Raw genomic sequence first — 19,344 nt, 5'->3', positions numbered from 1 at the left:
GGAAAAAGGATTGGGGGTCTAATAGGGATGAAAATTTAGTATAATTGTAAAGGAAATTCTGAATATGTGTAAACAGATTTGTATATTTATATATTTGTACATTTGTAAATATGTAAATATGTTTAAATAAGAGTTAGTTTTATATAAAAAAGGCTCCCTACTCTTTTTGATGCATGGTATGGGATATTTTACATCCCTCTGAGCTACCACAAACTCAAGCAGATGGGTTTAACATCTCAACTGAAGGATGGTACACTCAGGAGTGCAGCACCCTCTTTATGCTGTACTGCAAAAAAAAATGTACCCATTAGTGTTGACACATCTTTCTACTACTGGGCTCTGGGCTCTGGGATGAAGAAAGAAGAGGCATCACTCTTCTTGAAAAAACTACTGGAGGAAGTGAAACTAAGTGGTGAGCCGCATGGACTAAATACCTGAGAAAGACTTCTCTTAGATAGCATGACTCTTCACTGGTTTGAGGACAACAAATGTCATTCAGATATGAGGCAGAAGCAGAGGGAAATAGACCTGCTGGGCTAGTAAAGAGTTATGAGGATGACTTTCTATTTGAAAACTGTCACATTGTGAATTAATTTAATCATTAGAATAAGGGTACAGGAATGCAGGTGGCAACTGGTGGGCCAGAAAACCCTTAAGGCACTCTCCAATGATGGGATGAAGAAAATAAGTCTCTACACTTGGTGCAGGCCAGAAATGGTGACTGCTGTTAGTGAGGGAAAAGGTGAAATGGACTGGACATGACAAGGCTGTCAGCTTTCATCCAACATGACGTGCCTGCATGGGTGAGAAATTTGAATCTTGTGTTCCAGTGTATCTATACGTTATGACAACTGGGTTGGAAGTATCCACTCTCATGTTTTATCTGGTGAGAGAAATCATTGGAGTGACTGCTCTCATGGGCATAACACCTTTAGACAGAGACATGTAGTTGCTGAAAAATGACATAGAACAGATACCCTGGACAGAAGCCTCTGACACTAAATAGGGAAGCTCTGCATGAATGACTGAACAGTTTACAGCCTATAAAAGCCAGGCACTGTGATGGCTGCAACTGGAATTGACTGTGTTCACAAATATTTCCAGGGACTTTCACTGTGAAGTTTAAAATGTAATCACTTGGAAATCATTCCATAATTACAACCAATTAAAAAACATCTGTGTTATTCACTACAATGGCACAGATCAGGGGCAACCCCCCTTACACCCCTCCCATGTAGAGGGCAGGCTTTCCCAAAGTTTTTACATATATATATATATATATATATATATATATATATGCACAAATATATATATGTATACACCGATACCAACTCCACAGTAACACAATACTGAAGAAAGAAGAAAACCCTCAAAAAAGTTCACCATGATCTTGAAAATCACTGTTTGTGTTCCAGTAAAACTAAGCAAGTGCTTCAGGAACCTCGATTTGAAGAACCATGGAAAAGCCTTCCCAGGAAGTGGAAGAGACCTATCAGTAATTTCCTCACTGACATAAGCCAGTTTTGAAACAAAGTAATGAACAGCCAGTTGTCCAGGCAGGAAAATATATTGGTTCCTTACAGGCACACAGGTACTCAACCACACACATGCATTTCATGAACACCCTGGGGGCTGAGGTGAAACCAAATGGGACTATCTGCAACTAGTAGTGAATGGCACCAACTCTGAAGTGCAAATATCTCCTGGATTGCTATCTGGATTTTACATGAAGGTAGGTATTATAAGAGTCTAAAGCACATCCAAACTTCTTCTACCTAACATGGAAGGACTGTCCACACACAGACCATGTAGAAGGTATTTTTGAGGAAGTATAGTATAAATTTAAGTTGGTCAAGTTTAGAACGGGCCTGAAGTCCTGTGTCTTTCTGTTTATGACCCAAGTGACCCATTTGAGTAGTGTTTCAGACAGGGAAGGCGGTTATGACCATCATGTAGGGGAAGAGGAAGATGGAGCAAGCACTCAGAGGTAAATGGAGGCTAAGAAAACAACTGTACAGTGCCTCCTATAGGTGAGCAGTATAGTCCTGCTAAAATCAGATCCTTGCAGAAGTGAGGGAAGGCGCAGCGCTGCCCGCCCCCCATTGCAACCCCCTTTCACAGACTGTCACTGGCAGGCAAAGGGTAGGCTATGGAATAACAGAAAAAGTCTCAAATCACCTAGATGGTTGCCTAAATAATGTCCTGCCTAGCCAATCATCTTCCAGGTGAGGGAGAATGAATGAGCTGTCTGGATTGGTATAGGGCTGATAATCATAAGGCAGAAGATGCAAAAAGGGAGAGAAAAAAAGAACCTGGAGAATTATTCATAGCCTCTGGTCAGATGTAGCCAACTTGATGGCTCTTTCTTCTAAGAGCTGACATAATGGTTAAGGACTTCACCTCCCATACACAAGGTACAAGCTTCAATCCTTGCTTAACTGCTATAATCAATCAGAGGAGGTTAGAAAAGATTGGGAAGAGAGGCTGCATAAAAAATTCACAAAGAAACAATGGGGGGGGGGCATATGTATGTCTCCCAGATAGGTAACAAAGTCTAGAAGAGTTAGGATCTTTACTTGGAAGTGTTTACACAGGTATTTTTACACCCCAAGTAGACTCCAAAGAATTTTTCCTCAGGTAGACAGCAAATGTCAAAAGTGTGATGGGGAAGAAAGAGGTAATTGGAACATATTTTCTGGGAGTGTAAGGAGTTGGCAGACTTTGGGGATTCCCTGCGGACTACTCTTTTTTTCCCTCTTGTCAGAGATGTTGGGTGAGCAAACTGGTGTAACTAACAAAATGATTTTTGTTTTAGCTATGATACAAAATTGAAACTGCCTAGACATAGTAAGGCCTTGCTGAGTCAAATTATGGTAGCTGCCAAAAAAGCAATTACTAGAAAATGGAAATCAAACTATAAACCAGCTGTACTAGAAGTAATGAATATAGCAACAGAGACAGAACAACTGGAAATGGGATATTTAAAAAAGGATAGGAACAAAATTCATAGAAAAAAATTGGAATTGTGGGAACAATACATGCAGAGAGAAGAGGAGTGAGGTTTAAAAGAAGGCAGGAGTTGAATGAGCTATGTAATGTCTGACTGACAATGATGCGATAGAATATAAGTGCTGTATAATGCTGGAAAATCAAATTATGTCAATATGGTTTGTTTTCATTTATATAAATGCATGATTGACTATGTCATAAGTGATAATTTAACAGAGATGTTTCTTGTTTAAAAAGAAAAAAAAAAGGTACAAGGTTTGACTCTGACCTCTGGCCAATACCCGTTTGAAGTTTGCATGCTCTGTCTGCAGCTTTGTGGGGTTCCTCTCACCTCCAAAAAACATGCTGAGAGTTTCCCTCTCAAACTCACCAATGAAGGGAGCTGTGGGCAGCAGCACAGTCTCTACATACTGCCCTATAGTGGGAAGTGTTGTATAGACCAACCGCTTTGGGAATATACTGTGGTGCGTAGTGACCTCAAGATAGGAGAACACTGATCATAAACTACATGCCATGGCAGGGTTAGCCACTCTACGGTGTATAATATAGGTGATTCTGTCATTTTGACTAATGTCACAAAATGGGCATAGGTATTTGCTGGTGGTAAGGGAGTTGAGGAACCAGCCTACTCCGATCTAGGCCAGGGACCAGTGCTAATGGTGGAAGGGGTGTATGTGCCCTTATTAGCCAGTGTGTGACCGCCATAAAGCCTAGCAGCCCTGATTCAATAAGCTACTTGCCAGCCAGTGTCCATTTGCCCAGTCTGGGTTACCTGGGTTAGCGAGATGTAAAACCAATCAACCTGCCAAACATTAACTAAGAATTGCTACACTTAATGTGGGTTCACTAACAGGAAGGAGTTTGGAAGTGGATGACATGAAGGTATGGAGGAGGCTGGACATCCAAGAAACAATATGGAAGGGCAGTGCAAGAAAGCCACTTGGCTTGGAATCCAGAGTCTACTATTCAGGAGGAGGACAGATTAGAAATAGTGTGGGAATTGTGGTATGAGAGACACTTCAGAAGGCAGTGAGGGATATCATCAGAACTGGTGACAGTCTCATGGCAATCAGACTCCTCTGTAATGATAGGACAGTATTCATAACCTCAGCATATGCCACTCAGCAGGGTTGTGACAGTGAGGAAAATAGTGCATTCAGACAGCAGCTGGAAGTCTTACCAGATAAAGCAGGACAACATGAATTGGTGTTAATAATGAGTAACTTGAATGCACATATCGGGGCAGACAGCATAGGATATGAGGACTGCCTGGGTCCACATGGGTGGAACAACAGGAATAAAGAAGGGTAGGCCAATCTAAACCTCTGTCTGGCAAATGGCTTGATAGTAGCCAACACATAGTTCAGAAAGAGAGAATCACAAGATCAAATAAAAGAGTGGCCAACATGCAATTCAGGTAGACTTCCTCCTAGTAAGACAAAGGCATTGGGGTAAAATCAGTGACTGCAAAGTCATCCTCAGCGAAACAGTCGGCCCACAGCATAAACCAATGGTTGCCACAATATGCTGTAAGCAGTGTTCAGAGAAGGCTCTAAGATCAGCGGAGGCCAAGCTGAAGACCTGGAAGCTGACTGGAGAGAAAGTACAACAGTTCAAGGAATTACTCTTTTCTCTAGAAACCCAAGAGGAGGAAATAGGTGAGGTTGAACAAGAATGGCCATGTCTCAAAACAGCTTGTGTGAGGACCACAGAACAGATATGTGGCCAACTCAGGTATGGAAATAAGGTACATAAGGAAAGCTGGTGGCGGAATGTAGAAGTCCAACTAGTCATCAAAAGAAAGAAATGATGCAGGAAAAAGTGGGAGACAAAAAAGAGCAGGCTGGGAAGGAATACTGGTTTGCTAGCTAAGAAAGAAGTTGCAATAGCAAATAATAGTGCATCAGAGGCACTCTACTAGCTTCTGCAAAAGTGACTCAGTAGGTGGCACAAAGAAACTATATCAGGTTGCAAGGCAAAGACAGAAAGATAAAGAAAACAATCAGACATTCTTCATAAAGGATGTCAGCAGCAATCTGCTCACCTGTCTACAAGACAACAAAGGCAGATGGAAGGGAGTACTTCCAGCAGCTTCTGAATGAAGAAAACCCCACAGAAGCTGTACTGCCCCAGACACAACTTACATAGAAGAAGTAAAAATAGCACTAAGGAAAATTAAGTCAGGGAAAGCAGCAAGCTCAGATGAGGTCATAGCAGATACGATAAAGATGCTGTGGAGAGAAAAGTGTATCCTAGATGACTGGAAAATAAGCATACTCATGCCAGTGTGTAGAAGAACAAAGGGGACATCCACAACTGTGAGCAGTACAGAGATATCAACCTCCTGTCACATTGCATGAAAGTTCTGGACAGGGTGAATGATAAACGGATATGCAGAGTGGTAGAAATTAAGATGGGAGATAAGCAGTTCAGATTCAGATCGAGATGCAGCACAACTGACCCGATGTTTGCAGTGAGACAGATGAGGACACATACATGCACTTCCCAAGTAGTGAAGCACTCTAAATCCCAAGCACTCTAAATCCCTTATACAATAGACATATCACTATATCACACAGCCAAGAGGGATGGGAGCCTTTTATTTTTAAAGACAATGCAGACATCAACATGTCAGGCTTGAGAGCCTTTGCCTTCAAACTCCAATTTCTAGGACAGCATAGATGCAACCACCTTTTCAGGTACAAAAGCTCACTGAGTCAGTTGAGGAGCAAGCAGTGCCAGCCACTACTCCAACAATGTCTGAAACAGTGGAGATCACTCTGAGGATACAAAAGCCTTCTGCAGAGTTCTTTTCAGGAAGGCAACAGGGTCTGAAGGGCTTACCCTTTCTGCCTCATCTTCTCCGGAACCACAACAAATTTGGTGTCACTGGGGAACGTTTATAAATCAATGTCATCCTCGGCAGCATTCACGACAGCTGTGGGTAACTCCATAGGGGTTGTGTTTCATCTAGCAGCAGGCTTTATCCTGCATCAGTATGGATAACTATGATGAAGAAGCAGAAAACCTCCAGTGAGTTGACTTTTGAAAAACACTTTGAAGGACCTGGTCCCACTGTCCCACCGTTAAGACTGAAGGATAGACAACAAATATCACACCTGCAAAAGATGTGATTAGAAGTGAAACAGAATTTGTCGAAGAAATGCATGTACTATGACTCAGCTTTGCATGGGGAAGTGAACTCAAAACTGAAAATGAAGAATTTAAGTTTTCAACACCAGCTGTTGAGAATGACAGCATTGTTATGGACACCAAAAAAGAGGGTACTGACTTTGACACTAACACTCCATACTGATCAAATACCTGCAAAAACTCTTCACTGGCATACAAAGATAAAACCACAACTAAGCCTCAGGTGATTCGAGTTTGAATAGTGGCTTAGGCATCTACTGGTGCTGCTATGGGGAAATGGGCATAACTATCCTTGGTGGGAAAGGAAGGACTGAGATGTCCAATGCCACAATCCCTTGTAGAAGAGGCGGCAACACAAAGAACAGCCCATGAGTGGGCATTTGGCCACCAGATGCAAATTCAGTAGTCCTCTTCATGAATGCTTGGGAGTGTGGACTCGCATAGTACAGGCACAGTGGCCCCTGTTAGTGACAAAGGTCAATTTTCCCTCATGTTGAACAGGCTACTGCAGATCCTGGTAAGGGAATTCTTATGAACCTTCTTTTTAATAGACTGAATCAACTTAACTCCTAAGCAGATTCCAACATCTCAAAGTTGACTGCCTGTCAAGTTTCAGTGCCAAAGCATGAACAACACCCAAATCTGACAGAGAATCAATCAATTCCAATCTCTTCGAAGGGTCATCTAAAGTTTTTTTTTCCTCAAGGTGCAAAGCTGTCTTTACCTTCAATGCCTAATACTTTAAAAATCTCTCACCTGTCTAGGTTGTGCCCATCTTTTATTCAAAAAGCACATTAAACATGGCTATCCTACAACAGGTTATCCTTCCACAAGCTAAGTGATGAAACCTACATCCATGACTAAGGTGACAGCCATCACTCAAAATCTCAATAAGCATAATGCAGGACCTCACAATAAAGAGCCAATTGTCACTCAAACTAAGAGTAGAAAGCCAAACTCCAGAAACAGAGGCGGGAAACAGAAACTAAAAAAAAAAAAAAACAGAAGACAACTAATCAGGAAACTTTATGGAAACCCAACTATAACAACTAGCAAAGGAAAAAAAAACAACTTTAACAATAAAATAAAAGAATAATTGAACTGGAAAACGTCATTTTTTCTTAGAAAGAGAAATAGTGACAAAGGCAATCACAAGAAAAATCAAGATAAAGAGACCGGGAAAATATTTCATTACCTGACAACTTCTAATAAAGTAATTGGAAGCCTACAGCCATAAAGGAGACCAATGTCTAACTTAAGAACTGTAGCAAAGACAGACAGAGCTGTGTGGTGCAGTATGAGATGGGTGGAGATATCGGGCAGCCTGGGAAAGGTTGGAGTGTGAGACAGTCATAATGCCTGTGGCCAAAGGATAGACTCACACCTATTAGATCAGTGTTTATACACTCATGCTTCAGATGTTAAAACATAACAGATACAACTGATCTTAACTCATAGGTTGAGTACACGTTTCCAAACTCTCCTTGAAGTCCCTCTGTCTCCTTCTCATCCTTGGCATTCATTTTGTCATCTCCGGTGTAGAGTCTCATATACTTCCAAATGTGGCCTTCCTCATCCAGTTCTGACTCTGACACTAGGCTACTCCTATTAGCTGCTTCTGGCAGACATCCTAGTGTCTGGATATTTAAGATCCATTCCAGTGCTCTTAATATCCAAACATACGCTACGAGACAGGCAGATCTACTTATGCTTTACAGTTTCTACACATGAATGGCAGTTTTCTTGGATTTTAATCTAATTTAAAATAGAAATATTTCTCCTGCACATAAATACTAAGTAATCAAGCTTACACCATCCTAGAAACCACAGACGCTTCTCTAGGTTTTCTCTGCAATCTCCAATAGCAATTTGCCCTTGCTACTGTATGGTTCTAGTCTACTTTGTCACAGTACGAATTTATTTTTGTTTTTTTTTTTGCTTAAACAAGTGTTACTGCAATGGCCATCCTTAACAATTATTTTTCAAAATGCTTATCATTATTGAAGAACTAGAGGGGGGTTATTTCACTTCTCGGTTTAAATATCAGCTGAAATTATTGTGCTATCAAATCCTGCACAAACACTTGCTAACTACTTAAAATAACTCCATGGCACCACTTTGTGCAAAGACTGGACAGTTTCCCATTCACCCTTGCAAATTCTAATGGGCTACATATCTCAATGTTATTCTCTTGAACTCAAAGGATAAAACACAGAAAACACAGAACTTGTCAAAATAACAGTAACATTTTAACGTACAATATTAGCCATATGTTTTTCCAAACACACAGTTGTTTTTCACTATTATGTATTTCAGTAACCAGCCACAATAAACCACAGCTACCCTGGAATGCAAAATATTTTATGCCCCATTTTCATTTTGACTGTCCATAAAGATTTCATTCACAATGTTTGTTTGTTTGTGTCTTTCGGCTTTTCCCAGTTAGGGGTCGCCACAGTGGAACTCCGGTCCGCTAATGATTGGCAGTTGATTTTTACGTACCGGCTTGCCAGGCCAGGCCTGACGCACAACCTTCAATGAAGGTACGCCTGTTCACACATGTCTCCACGCAGAAGACACTCTAGCTGAGAATTGAACTGGACAGCGTCTTACTGTGAGGTGACAATGCTTCTGCAGCACCACCACCGCGGGTAAAGATTTCATTCACAATATATAAGAAAATACTGGGTAATGTTAGAACAAAAAACACAATTTTAATTATAACTTATTGTGCAGCTGTAAATACAATACTGAAACACAGACATTCTCTAAAGTTTTAAATTTTCATCCAATGTTTATGTGAAATAATTCTGAAGCAGGTGAGGTCACTATACTAAATGTTTTACATGACATCCCTACTCAAGAGAGTCTGGTAATATAAGCATCCATTCATCCATCCATCCACCAAAAACCCCTTTTCCATTTTTACACAAGGGATAAGGATGTTTTTCCCAAAGGGGATGACTATGCACCTTTTAGCATTTAGCTTGAGGCCGTGGCTCTGGCACCAAGCATCCGTCTCTGTGAGACCCTTTTGGAGGATGCTTGTGTCAGCTAGAGATTCGATTATGGCCCCCAGTTTGCAGTTATCTGCGAACTTTGTCAGCCATAATCCCCCCAAGTTAGCCTGAACCTCAGAGAAGAATATACCAAACAAGAGAGGTCCCAGAACTGAGCCCTGTGGGATGCCACTTGTAACTGGTTTGGATTCGGACATGGCACCTGCGATTCTGACCATGTGGGTTCTATCTCTGAGCCAGTTTGCAAACCATCTTGTTATATAGGGGTTGATATTTAAGCTGGTTAGCTTATTTATGATGCCAGTGGGGTATTGTGGGATGATTTACTTAAAGAAATGGTAGTGCACAGTGAATCAGAAAAATGTGGAGATGTTTCTTGGGGGGCATTATGGAGAAAATACAAAAGAAAGATCCAACGACAATCCTGAAGAACAGTGGCGAGATGGAAAAGAAAGCACATGCAGAGAAAGTAAAAGAAGACAGAAGGGGAGTAGCAGAAAAGAGGGTAGAAGAAAAATAGAAGCATGTGGTCAGGATTCAAAGTAAATAAGACAAAAAACTGGACATGTATGAAGTGCAGGGCAATTTAACAGCTCCTTTGGGTGTAAAAGCACATGAGATAAGAGCATTTACTCTCAATAACAAAGAAATATTTTGTGACATTACACTTCAGACTTTTTTTTTTCCCAATGGAAATATTTCTCAGACAATATGAATTAAAGAAAGACTGTAACCCAAGGCATCTTTATGCAATAAAAGCATTTAACCAGGAAACAAAAATAAAATTTGTGTATGATTTCGAACAGAGGTGGAAAGAGAGACTTTGAAAGAACATATGAAAATGTTAAGTTGAAGTACTGGACATTGCAAAAATTTATGACAAAAGAGGTTTATGGACTGGTGGCTGGGATTGTAATTCTGTGTTAAAATAGAAAATAAAAATGAAATGTATACCAAGCACGACAAATGTGGAGGGGGAATGGGGTGTTGTAAAATAATGGAGACAACCTAAAACAGGTTTTTTGTGGAAAGGAAGGACATTTAATAAGCAACTGTGACAACAGAAAATGTTATATTTGTGGGCAAATGGGACCTGATGCAAATAAATGTGAATGGAAATGTTATAAATTTAACAGATGGACTGCAAAAGTGAAAATAAGAGTAAGGAAAAAAAAAGAGAAGAAAATGAACACAGAGAAGAAATTTTAGAAGTAGTAGAAATAGAAGAAAACATAGATGAGAAAACCAATACTAAAGAGGACACAGAAGAAGGTTCTGAAATAAATGATGAAGAAGACAAATTGGGAGGTAGTAAAAGAAAACAAAATAATTCTATTGGCAATTGGGTAAAGGAAAGAAAAATAAACCTTTAGTTGAAACAGGATTTTTTGATCATCTTGCAATATGGCTACAGATAAAGAATGCAAGGAATATATGAAAAATACGCAAAGGAACAAAAAGGATTAATGAGAAAGTATGGAAGAAAGAAGGAAAGAGATTAGTAATGCAGTTATGGAAAGCTCATATTACTAGAATTGGTTGGAATGGTGGATATTTAAGGAAAAACATAAAAAATATCTATTTTTTACAGTGGCAATATGATGTGAGAAAGGTAGAGAAAGAAAAATCTGAAAGAACATATAACAATGCACTGGAAATTTTAGAAAATAATCATAGAAAGTACTGTGACAAAGAAAAGAATTGCATGAAAGAAATCAAGAAAAAAAATAAGAATTGTTATATAAGTCAATATACTTTTTAAAGGAAAAAGAGAAATATCGAATTACTTAAGCAGATTAGAAAACAAAGATGGCAGTGTAATGGCAGAAATAAAAAAATGTAAAAGGAAAAATAGGAAGAACTTAGGAAAAGATTATGAGCAGTGTAGTACAATATGTACAAGAAATGTTTATAAAGAAAAAAGAAGGTAGTGAAAAAACATGGAAAGTTAACAGAAAAAGAGAAAAAAAAGAGCTGGAAAAGGAGATTTCTTTAAATGAGTGAGATAAAGTATCAGGACAAGTAAATATAGATTTGGTTACAGGCCCAGACAGAAGAGGGTATGAAATATGTAAGAATTTAAGGGATTTGCAAACAAAATATTTATTTAATGATTTTGAATGAAAGGTTAAATGATGGTTTTATGTATAAATAATTATGTAGTGGAACACTTAAATTCATATGGAAGAAGGAAGACAGAAGGCAATTAAAAATGTGAGACAGATAGTACTGAATAATAGTGATTATAAGATTTTATGAAAACAAAAAAGAGATTTGAAACTAAAATAGAAAACATTATGGAATATGGCATATATAGTATAAAGGGGAAGGGCTGTCAAGAATTATTAGTGATACAGAAATTGTGGATGGCATTATGAACAGAAAAGAAGAAGCAAAAACCATGATAGAAGACCTTAAAAAGGCATATGGCACAACAGGAAATGAAACCTTATGGGCAATAATGAAAGAATACAATATAAGGGGGAAATGAGGAAATTATATATGTCAGCTTGTAGTAATAGTAATAAAGTAAAAATACTTGTTAATGGCTGGTTAAGCCAAGAGGTACATATAAAGATTGGTGTAAGACTGGGCTGTCCAATAAGTTGTATACTCTTTGCTTTAGTCATGAATGTGACAACATGTGAAATAAATTGCAAAATGCAGGAGGTGGGGTATATAACAAATGAAGGATTAAGAATTCCAGTTCTGTTAACATATGCAGATGAGATTATAATAATTGCAAAAAAAAAAACAAAATGTGGATGAAAGAAGCAATAATTTGCACAAGTGAGTGTCTAGAGATGATAAGGTTGGCTTTAAATAAAGAGAAAAAAAAGGTTTAGGTGATGTAGTAAAGACGAGGGTATATATTTTACCACAAATGAACTTTCTGTGTTAGGTATAAAATTTGGGAAAAAAGATGGAAGTAGAATTCAATGGGAATAAAAAAAACAAAAGGAGAAATAAAAGAAAGCCATCTTTTCTGGAGAACATATACATTATCCTTCAGATAAAATGTTTATTTTATAAATTCAGTGATCTGGGGAATGGCATGCTTAGCAAGTGTAATTATGCTGCCAACAGTATTTGAAAAGGAATTATTGCAGACAATTTTTTTCATTTATATAGGGTTCTAGACTAAACCAAGGAAAAAGAGATGTTTTGTATGTAAATAAAGAGGAAGGAGGTTTAGGGTTAGTTAACTCAGTGGTATATGCCACTCATTAAATTTGCACAAAGTGTTAAAGTGCATTAATTAAAAAGATGAGAGATTAGTAAAAAAAAACTGTATAAATATAAATATGATAAATTTTGGGGTATGGTAAAAAAGAGTAAAAGAGAAACAGAGTATGTAAATCAAGAAATAAAATATCAAGAAAAAATATTTTTGTGGAAAATAAAAACTGAAGATATAGAAAAAATAGGAAGGTATGGTATAATAATGTAACGATAAAACCTTACTATGTAAAGCCATGAGAAAATCTATGATGAAATAATTAAAGCTATAAAAATAAGTAATTGGTATAATCCAAAAGTAGAACATCAAGATTTTTGTGGAGACTAGTAATAGATACATTGTCAGTAAAAGGAAATATGCCATATAAAAAGAAAAATGAGAAAATATGTTTATATTGTCAAGAAGAAGAAACTATGGGACATGTACTTTTGAAATGTTACAGAGTAAAAATGTTATGGGGAAAACTATGTAAAGAAGATTTTTTTTTCAAAGATATAAAAGAAGTGGGTAAAATAAACATGGATATGATTAAATATGGATATTATAAGAACATAAGGAAATAATACATTAAAAGAATAGATGTAAAGTTATTTTATGTTATATGAATTATATGGAATGAAAGAATACACAAAATTATGTTTAATAGTAACTGGATTTTAGCAACAATATTAAGTAAAATCAGATGGTGGTTATGGAAAAGGATTGGGGTCTAATAGGGATGAAAATTTAGTATAATTGTAAAGGAAATTCTGAATATGTGTAAACAGATTTGTATATTTATATATTTGTACATTTGTAAATATGTAAATATGTTTAAATAAGAGTTAGTTTTATATAAAAAAGGCTCCCTACTCTTTTTGATGCATGGTATGGGATATTTTACATCCATCTGAGCTACCACAAACTCAAGCAGATGGGTTTAACATCTCAACTGAAGGATGGTACACTCAGGAGTGCAGCACCCTCTTTATGCTGTACTGCAAAAAAAAATGTACCCATTAGTGTTGACACATCTTTCTACTACTGGGCTCTGGGCTCTGGGATGAAGAAAGAAGAGGCATCACTCTTCTTGAAAAAACTACTGGAGGAAGTGAAACTAAGTGGTGAGCCACATGGACTAAATACCTGAGAAAGACTTCTCTTAGATAGCATGACTCTTCACTGGTTTGAGGACAACAAATGTCATTCAGATATGAGGCAGAAGCAGAGGGAAATAGACCTGCTGGGCTAGTAAAGAGTTATGAGGATGACTTTCTATTTGAAAACTGTCACATTGTGAATTAATTTAATCATTAGAATAAGGGTACAGGAATGCAGGTGGCAACTGGTGGGCCAGAAAACCCTTAAGGCACTCTCCAATGATGGGATGAAGAAAATAAGTCTCTACACTTGGTGCAGGCCAGAAATGGTGACTGCTGTTAGTGAGGGAAAAGGTGAAATGGACTGGACATGACAAGGCTGTCAGCTTTCATCCAACATGACGTGCCTGCATGGGTGAGAAATTTGAATCTTGTGTTCCAGTGTATCTATACGTTATGACAACTGGGTTGGAAGTATCCACTCTCATGTTTTATCTGGTGAGAGAAATCATTGGAGTGACTGCTCTCATGGGCATAACACCTTTAGACAGAGACATGTAGTTGCTGAAAATGACATAGAACAGATACCCTGGACAGAAGCCTCTGACACTAAATAGGGAAGCTCTGCATGAATGACTGAACAGTTTACAGCCTATAAAAGCCAGGCACTGTGATGGCTGCAACTGGAATTGACTGTGTTCACAAATATTTCCAGGGACTTTCACTGTGAAGTTTAAAATGTAATCACTTGGAAATCATTCCATAATTACAACCAATTAAAAAACATCTGTGTTATTCACTACAATGGCACAGATCAGGGGCAACCCCCCTTACACCCCTCCCATGTAGAGGGCAGGCTTTCCCAAAGTTTTTATATATATATATATATATATATATATATATATATATATATATATATATGCACAAATATATATATGTATACACCGATACCAACTCCACAGTAACACAATACTGAAGAAAGAAGAAAACCCTCAAAAAAGTTCACCATGATCTTGAAAATCACTGTTTGTGTTCCAGTAAAACTAAACAAGTGCTTCAGGAACCTCGATTTGAAGAACCATGGAAAAGCCTTCCCAGGAAGTGGAAGAGACCTATCAGTAATTTCCTCACTGACATAAGCCAGTTTTGAAACAAAGTAATGAACAGCCAGTTGTCCAGGCAGGAAAATATATTGGTTCCTTACAGGCACACAGGTACTCAACCACACACATGCATTTCATGAACACCCTGGGGGCTGAGGTGAAACCAAATGGGACTATCTGCAACTAGTAGTGAATGGCACCAACTCTGAAGTGCAAATATCTCCTGGATTGCTAGCTGGATTTTACATGAAGGTAGGTATTATAAGAGTCTAAAGCACATCCAAACTTCTTCTACCTAACATGGAAGGACTGTCCACACACAGACCATGTAGAAGGTATTTTTGAGGAAGTATAGTATAAATTTAAGTTGGTCAAGTTTAGAACGGGCCTGAAGTCCTGTGTCTTTCTGTTTATGACCCAAGTGACCCATTTGAGTAGTGTTTCAGACAGGGAAGGCGGTTATGACCATCATGTAGGGGAAGAGGAAGATGGAGCAAGCACTCAGAGGTAAATGGAGGCTAAGAAAACAACTGTACAGTGCCTCCTATAGGTGAGCAGTATAGTCCTGCTAAAATCAGATCCTTGCAGAAGTGAGGGAAGGCGCAGCGCTGCCCGCCCCCCATTGCAACCCCCTTTCACAGACTGTCACTGGCAGGCAAAGGGTAGGCTATGGAATAACAGAAAAAGTCTCAAATCACCTAGATGGTTGCCTAAATAATGTCCTGCCTAGCCAATCATCTTCCAGGTGAGGGAGAATGAATGAGCTGTCTGGATTGGTATAGGGCTGATAATCATAAGGCAGAAGATGCAAAAAGGGAGAGAAAAAAAGAACCTGGAGAATTATTCATAGCCTCTGGTCAGATGTAGCCAACTTGATGGCTCTTTCTTCTAAGAGCTGACATAATGGTTAAGGACTTCACCTCCCATACACAAGGTACAAGCTTCAATCCTTGCTTAACTGCTATAATCAATCAGAGGAGGTTAGAAAAGATTGGGAAGAGAGGCTGCATAAAAAATTCACAAAGAAACAATGGGGGGGGGGCATATGTATGTCTCCCAGATAGGTAACAAAGTCTAGAAGAGTTAGGATCTTTACTTGGAAGTGTTTACACAGGTATTTTTACACCCCAAGTAGACTCCAAAGAATTTTTCCTCAGGTAGACAGCAAATGTCAAAAGTGTGATGGGGAAGAAAGAGGTAATTGGAACATATTTTCTGGGAGTGTAAGGAGTTGGCAGACTTTGGGGATTCCCTCATGGACTACTCTTTTTTTCCCTCTTGTCAGAGATGTTGGGTGAGCAAACTGGTGTAACTAACAAAATGATTTTTGTTTTAGCTATGATACAAAATTGAAACTGCCTAGACATAGTAAGGCCTTGCTGAGTCAAATTATGGTAGCTGCCAAAAAAGCAATTACTAGAAAATGGAAATCAAACTATAAACCAGCTGTACTAGAAGTAATGAATATAGCAACAGAGACAGAACAACTGGAAATGGGATATTTAAAAAAGGATAGGAACAAAATTCATAGAAAAAAATTGGAATTGTGGGAACAATACATGCAGAGAGAAGAGGAGTGAGGTTTAAAAGAAGGCAGGAGTTGAATGAGCTATGTAATGTCTGACTGACAATGATGCGATAGAATATAAGTGCTGTATAATGCTGGAAAATCAAATTATGTCAATATGGTTTGTTTTCATTTATATAAATGCATGATTGACTATGTCATAAGTGATAATTTAACAGAGATGTTTCTTGTTTAAAAAGAAAAAAAAAAGGTACAAGGTTTGACTCTGACCTCTGGCCAATACCCGTTTGAAGTTTGCATGCTCTGTCTGCAGCTTTGTGGGGTTCCTCTCACCTCCAAAAAACATGCTGAGAGTTTCCCTCTCAAACTCACCAATGAAGGGAGCTGTGGGCAGCAGCACAGTCTCTACATACTGCCCTATAGTGGGAAGTGTTGTATAGACCAACCGCTTTGGGAATATACTGTGGTGCGTAGTGACCTCAAGATAGGAGAACACTGATCATAAACTACATGCCATGGCAGGGTTAGCCACTCTACGGTGTATAATATAGGTGATTCTGTCATTTTGACTAATGTCACAAAATGGGCATAGGTATTTGCTGGTGGTAAGGGAGTTGAGGAACCAGCCTACTCCGATCTAGGCCAGGGACCAGTGCTAATGGTGGAAGGGGTGTATGTGCCCTTATTAGCCAGTGTGTGACCGCCATAAAGCCTAGCAGCCCTGATTCAATAAGCTACTTGCCAGCCAGTGTCCATTTGCCCAGTCTGGGTTACCTGGGTTAGCGAGATGTAAAACCAATCAACCTGCCAAACATTAACTAAGAATTGCTACACTTAATGTGGGTTCACTAACAGGAAGGAGTTTGGAAGTGGATGACATGAAGGTATGGAGGAGGCTGGACATCCAAGAAACAATATGGAAGGGCAGTGCAAGAAAGCCACTTGGCTTGGAATCCAGAGTCTACTATTCAGGAGGAGGACAGATTAGAAATAGTGTGGAATTGTGGTATGAGAGACACTTCAGAAGGCAGTGAGGGATATCATCAGAACTGGTGACAGTCTCATGGCAATCAGACTCCTCTGTAATGATAGGACAGTATTCATAACCTCAGCATATGCCACTCAGCAGGGTTGTGACAGTGAGGAAAATAGTGCATTCAGACAGCAGCTGGAAGTCTTACCAGATAAAGCAGGACAACATGAATTGGTGTTAATAATGAGTAACTTGAATGCACATATCGGGGCAGACAGCATAGGATATGAGGACTGCCTGGGTCCACATGGGTGGAACAACAGGAATAAAGAAGGGTAGGCCAATCTAAACCTCTGTCTGGCAAATGGCTTGATAGTAGCCAACACATGGTTCAGAAAGAGAGAATCACAAGATCAAATAAAAGAGTGGCCAACATGCAATTCAGGTAGACTTCCTCCTAGTAAGACAAAGGCATTGGGGTAAAATCAGTGACTGCAAAGTCATCCTCAGCGAAACAGTCGGCCCACAGCATAAACCAATGGTTGCCACAATATGCTGTAAGCAGTGTTCAGAGAAGGCTCTAAGATCAGCGGAGGCCAAGCTGAAGACCTGGAAGCTGACTGGAGAGAAAGTACAACAGTTCAAGGAATTACTCTTTTCTCTAGAAACCCAAGAGGAGGAAATAGGTGAGGTTGAACAAGAATGGCCATGTCTCAAAACAGCTTGTGTGAGGACCACAGAACAGATATGTGGCCAACTCAGGTATGGAAATAAGGTACATAAGGAAAGCTGGTGGCGGAATGTAGAAGTCCAACTAGTCATCAAAAGAAAGAAATGATGCAGGAAAAGTGGGAGACAAAAAAGAGCAGGCTGGGAAGGAATACTGGTTTGCTAGCTAAGAAAGAAGTTGCAATAGCAAATAATAGTGCATCAGAGGCACTCTACTAGCTTCTGCAAAAGTGACTCAGTAGGTGGCACAAAGAAACTATATCAGGTTGCAAGGCAAAGACAGAAAGATAAAGAAAACAATCAGACATTCTTCATAAAGGATGTCAGCAGCAATCTGCTCACCTGTCTACAAGACAACAAAGGCAGATGGAAGGGAGTACTTCCAGCAGCTTCTGAATGAAGAAAACCCCACAGAAGCTGTACTGCCCCAGACACAACTTACATAGAAGAAGTAAAAATAGCACTAAGGAAAATTAAGTCAGGGAAAGCAGCAAGCTCAGATGAGGTCATAGCAGATATGATAAAGATGCTGTGGAGAGAAAAGTGTATCCTAGATGACTGGAAAATAAGCATACTCATGCCAGTGTGTAGAAGAACAAAGGGGACATCCACAACTGTGAGCAGTACAGAGATATCAACCTCCTGTCACATTGCATGAAAGTTCTGGACAGGGTGAATGATAAACGGATATGCAGAGTGGTAGAAATTAAGATGGGAGATAAGCAGTTCAGATCCAGATCGAGATGCAGCACAACTGACCCGATGTTTGCAGTGAGACAGATGAGGACACATACATGCACTTCCCAAGTAGTGAAGCACTCTAAATCCCAAGCACTCTAAATCCCTTATACAATAGACATATCACTATATCACACAGCCAAGAGGGATGGGAGCCTTTTATTTTTAAAGACAATGCAGACATCAACATGTCAGGCTTGAGAGCCTTTGCCTTCAAACTCCAATTTCTAGGACAGCATAGATGCAACCACCTTTTCAGGTACAAAAGCTCACTGAGTCAGTTGAGGAGCAAGCAGTGCCAGCCACTACTCCAACAATGTCTGAAACAGTGGAGATCACTCTGAGGATACAAAAGCCTTCTGCAGAGTTCTTTTCAGGAAGGCAACAGGGTCTGAAGGGCTTACCCTTTCTGCCTCATCTTCTCCGGAACCACAACAAATTTGGTGTCACTGGGGAACGTTTATAAATCAATGTCATCCTCGGCAGCATTCACGACAGCTGTGGGTAACTCCATAGGGGTTGTGTTTCATCTAGCAGCAGGCTTTATCCTGCATCAGTATGGATAACTATGATGAAGAAGCAGAAAACCTCCAGTGAGTTGACTTTTGAAAAACACTTTGAAGGACCTGGTCCCACTGTCCCACCGTTAAGACTGAAGGATAGACAACAAATATCACACCTGCAAAAGATGTGATTAGAAGTGAAACAGAATTTGTCAAGAAATGCATGTACTATGACTCAGATTTGCATGGGGAAGTGAACTCAAAACTG

General features: G+C 39.2%; 1 protein-coding gene across 1 annotated transcript in view; it reads right to left on the bottom strand.

Annotated features, from left to right (window-relative positions):
* Positions 1-19,344, bottom strand: part of LOC122794922 (probable ATP-dependent RNA helicase DDX60) — a 2,165,155-nt gene that overhangs the window by 1,930,347 nt on the left and 215,464 nt on the right. The gene's annotated exons all lie outside the window — the stretch shown is intronic.

Source organism: Protopterus annectens, chromosome 2.part1, assembly GCF_019279795.1.
Source record: "Protopterus annectens isolate FY-2018-M chromosome 2.part1, PAN1.0, whole genome shotgun sequence".
NCBI lineage: Eukaryota > Metazoa > Chordata > Ceratodontiformes > Protopteridae > Protopterus > Protopterus annectens.
The sequence above is the reverse complement of the archived record's forward strand: the minus strand, read 5'-3'. Positions and strand labels throughout refer to the sequence as shown.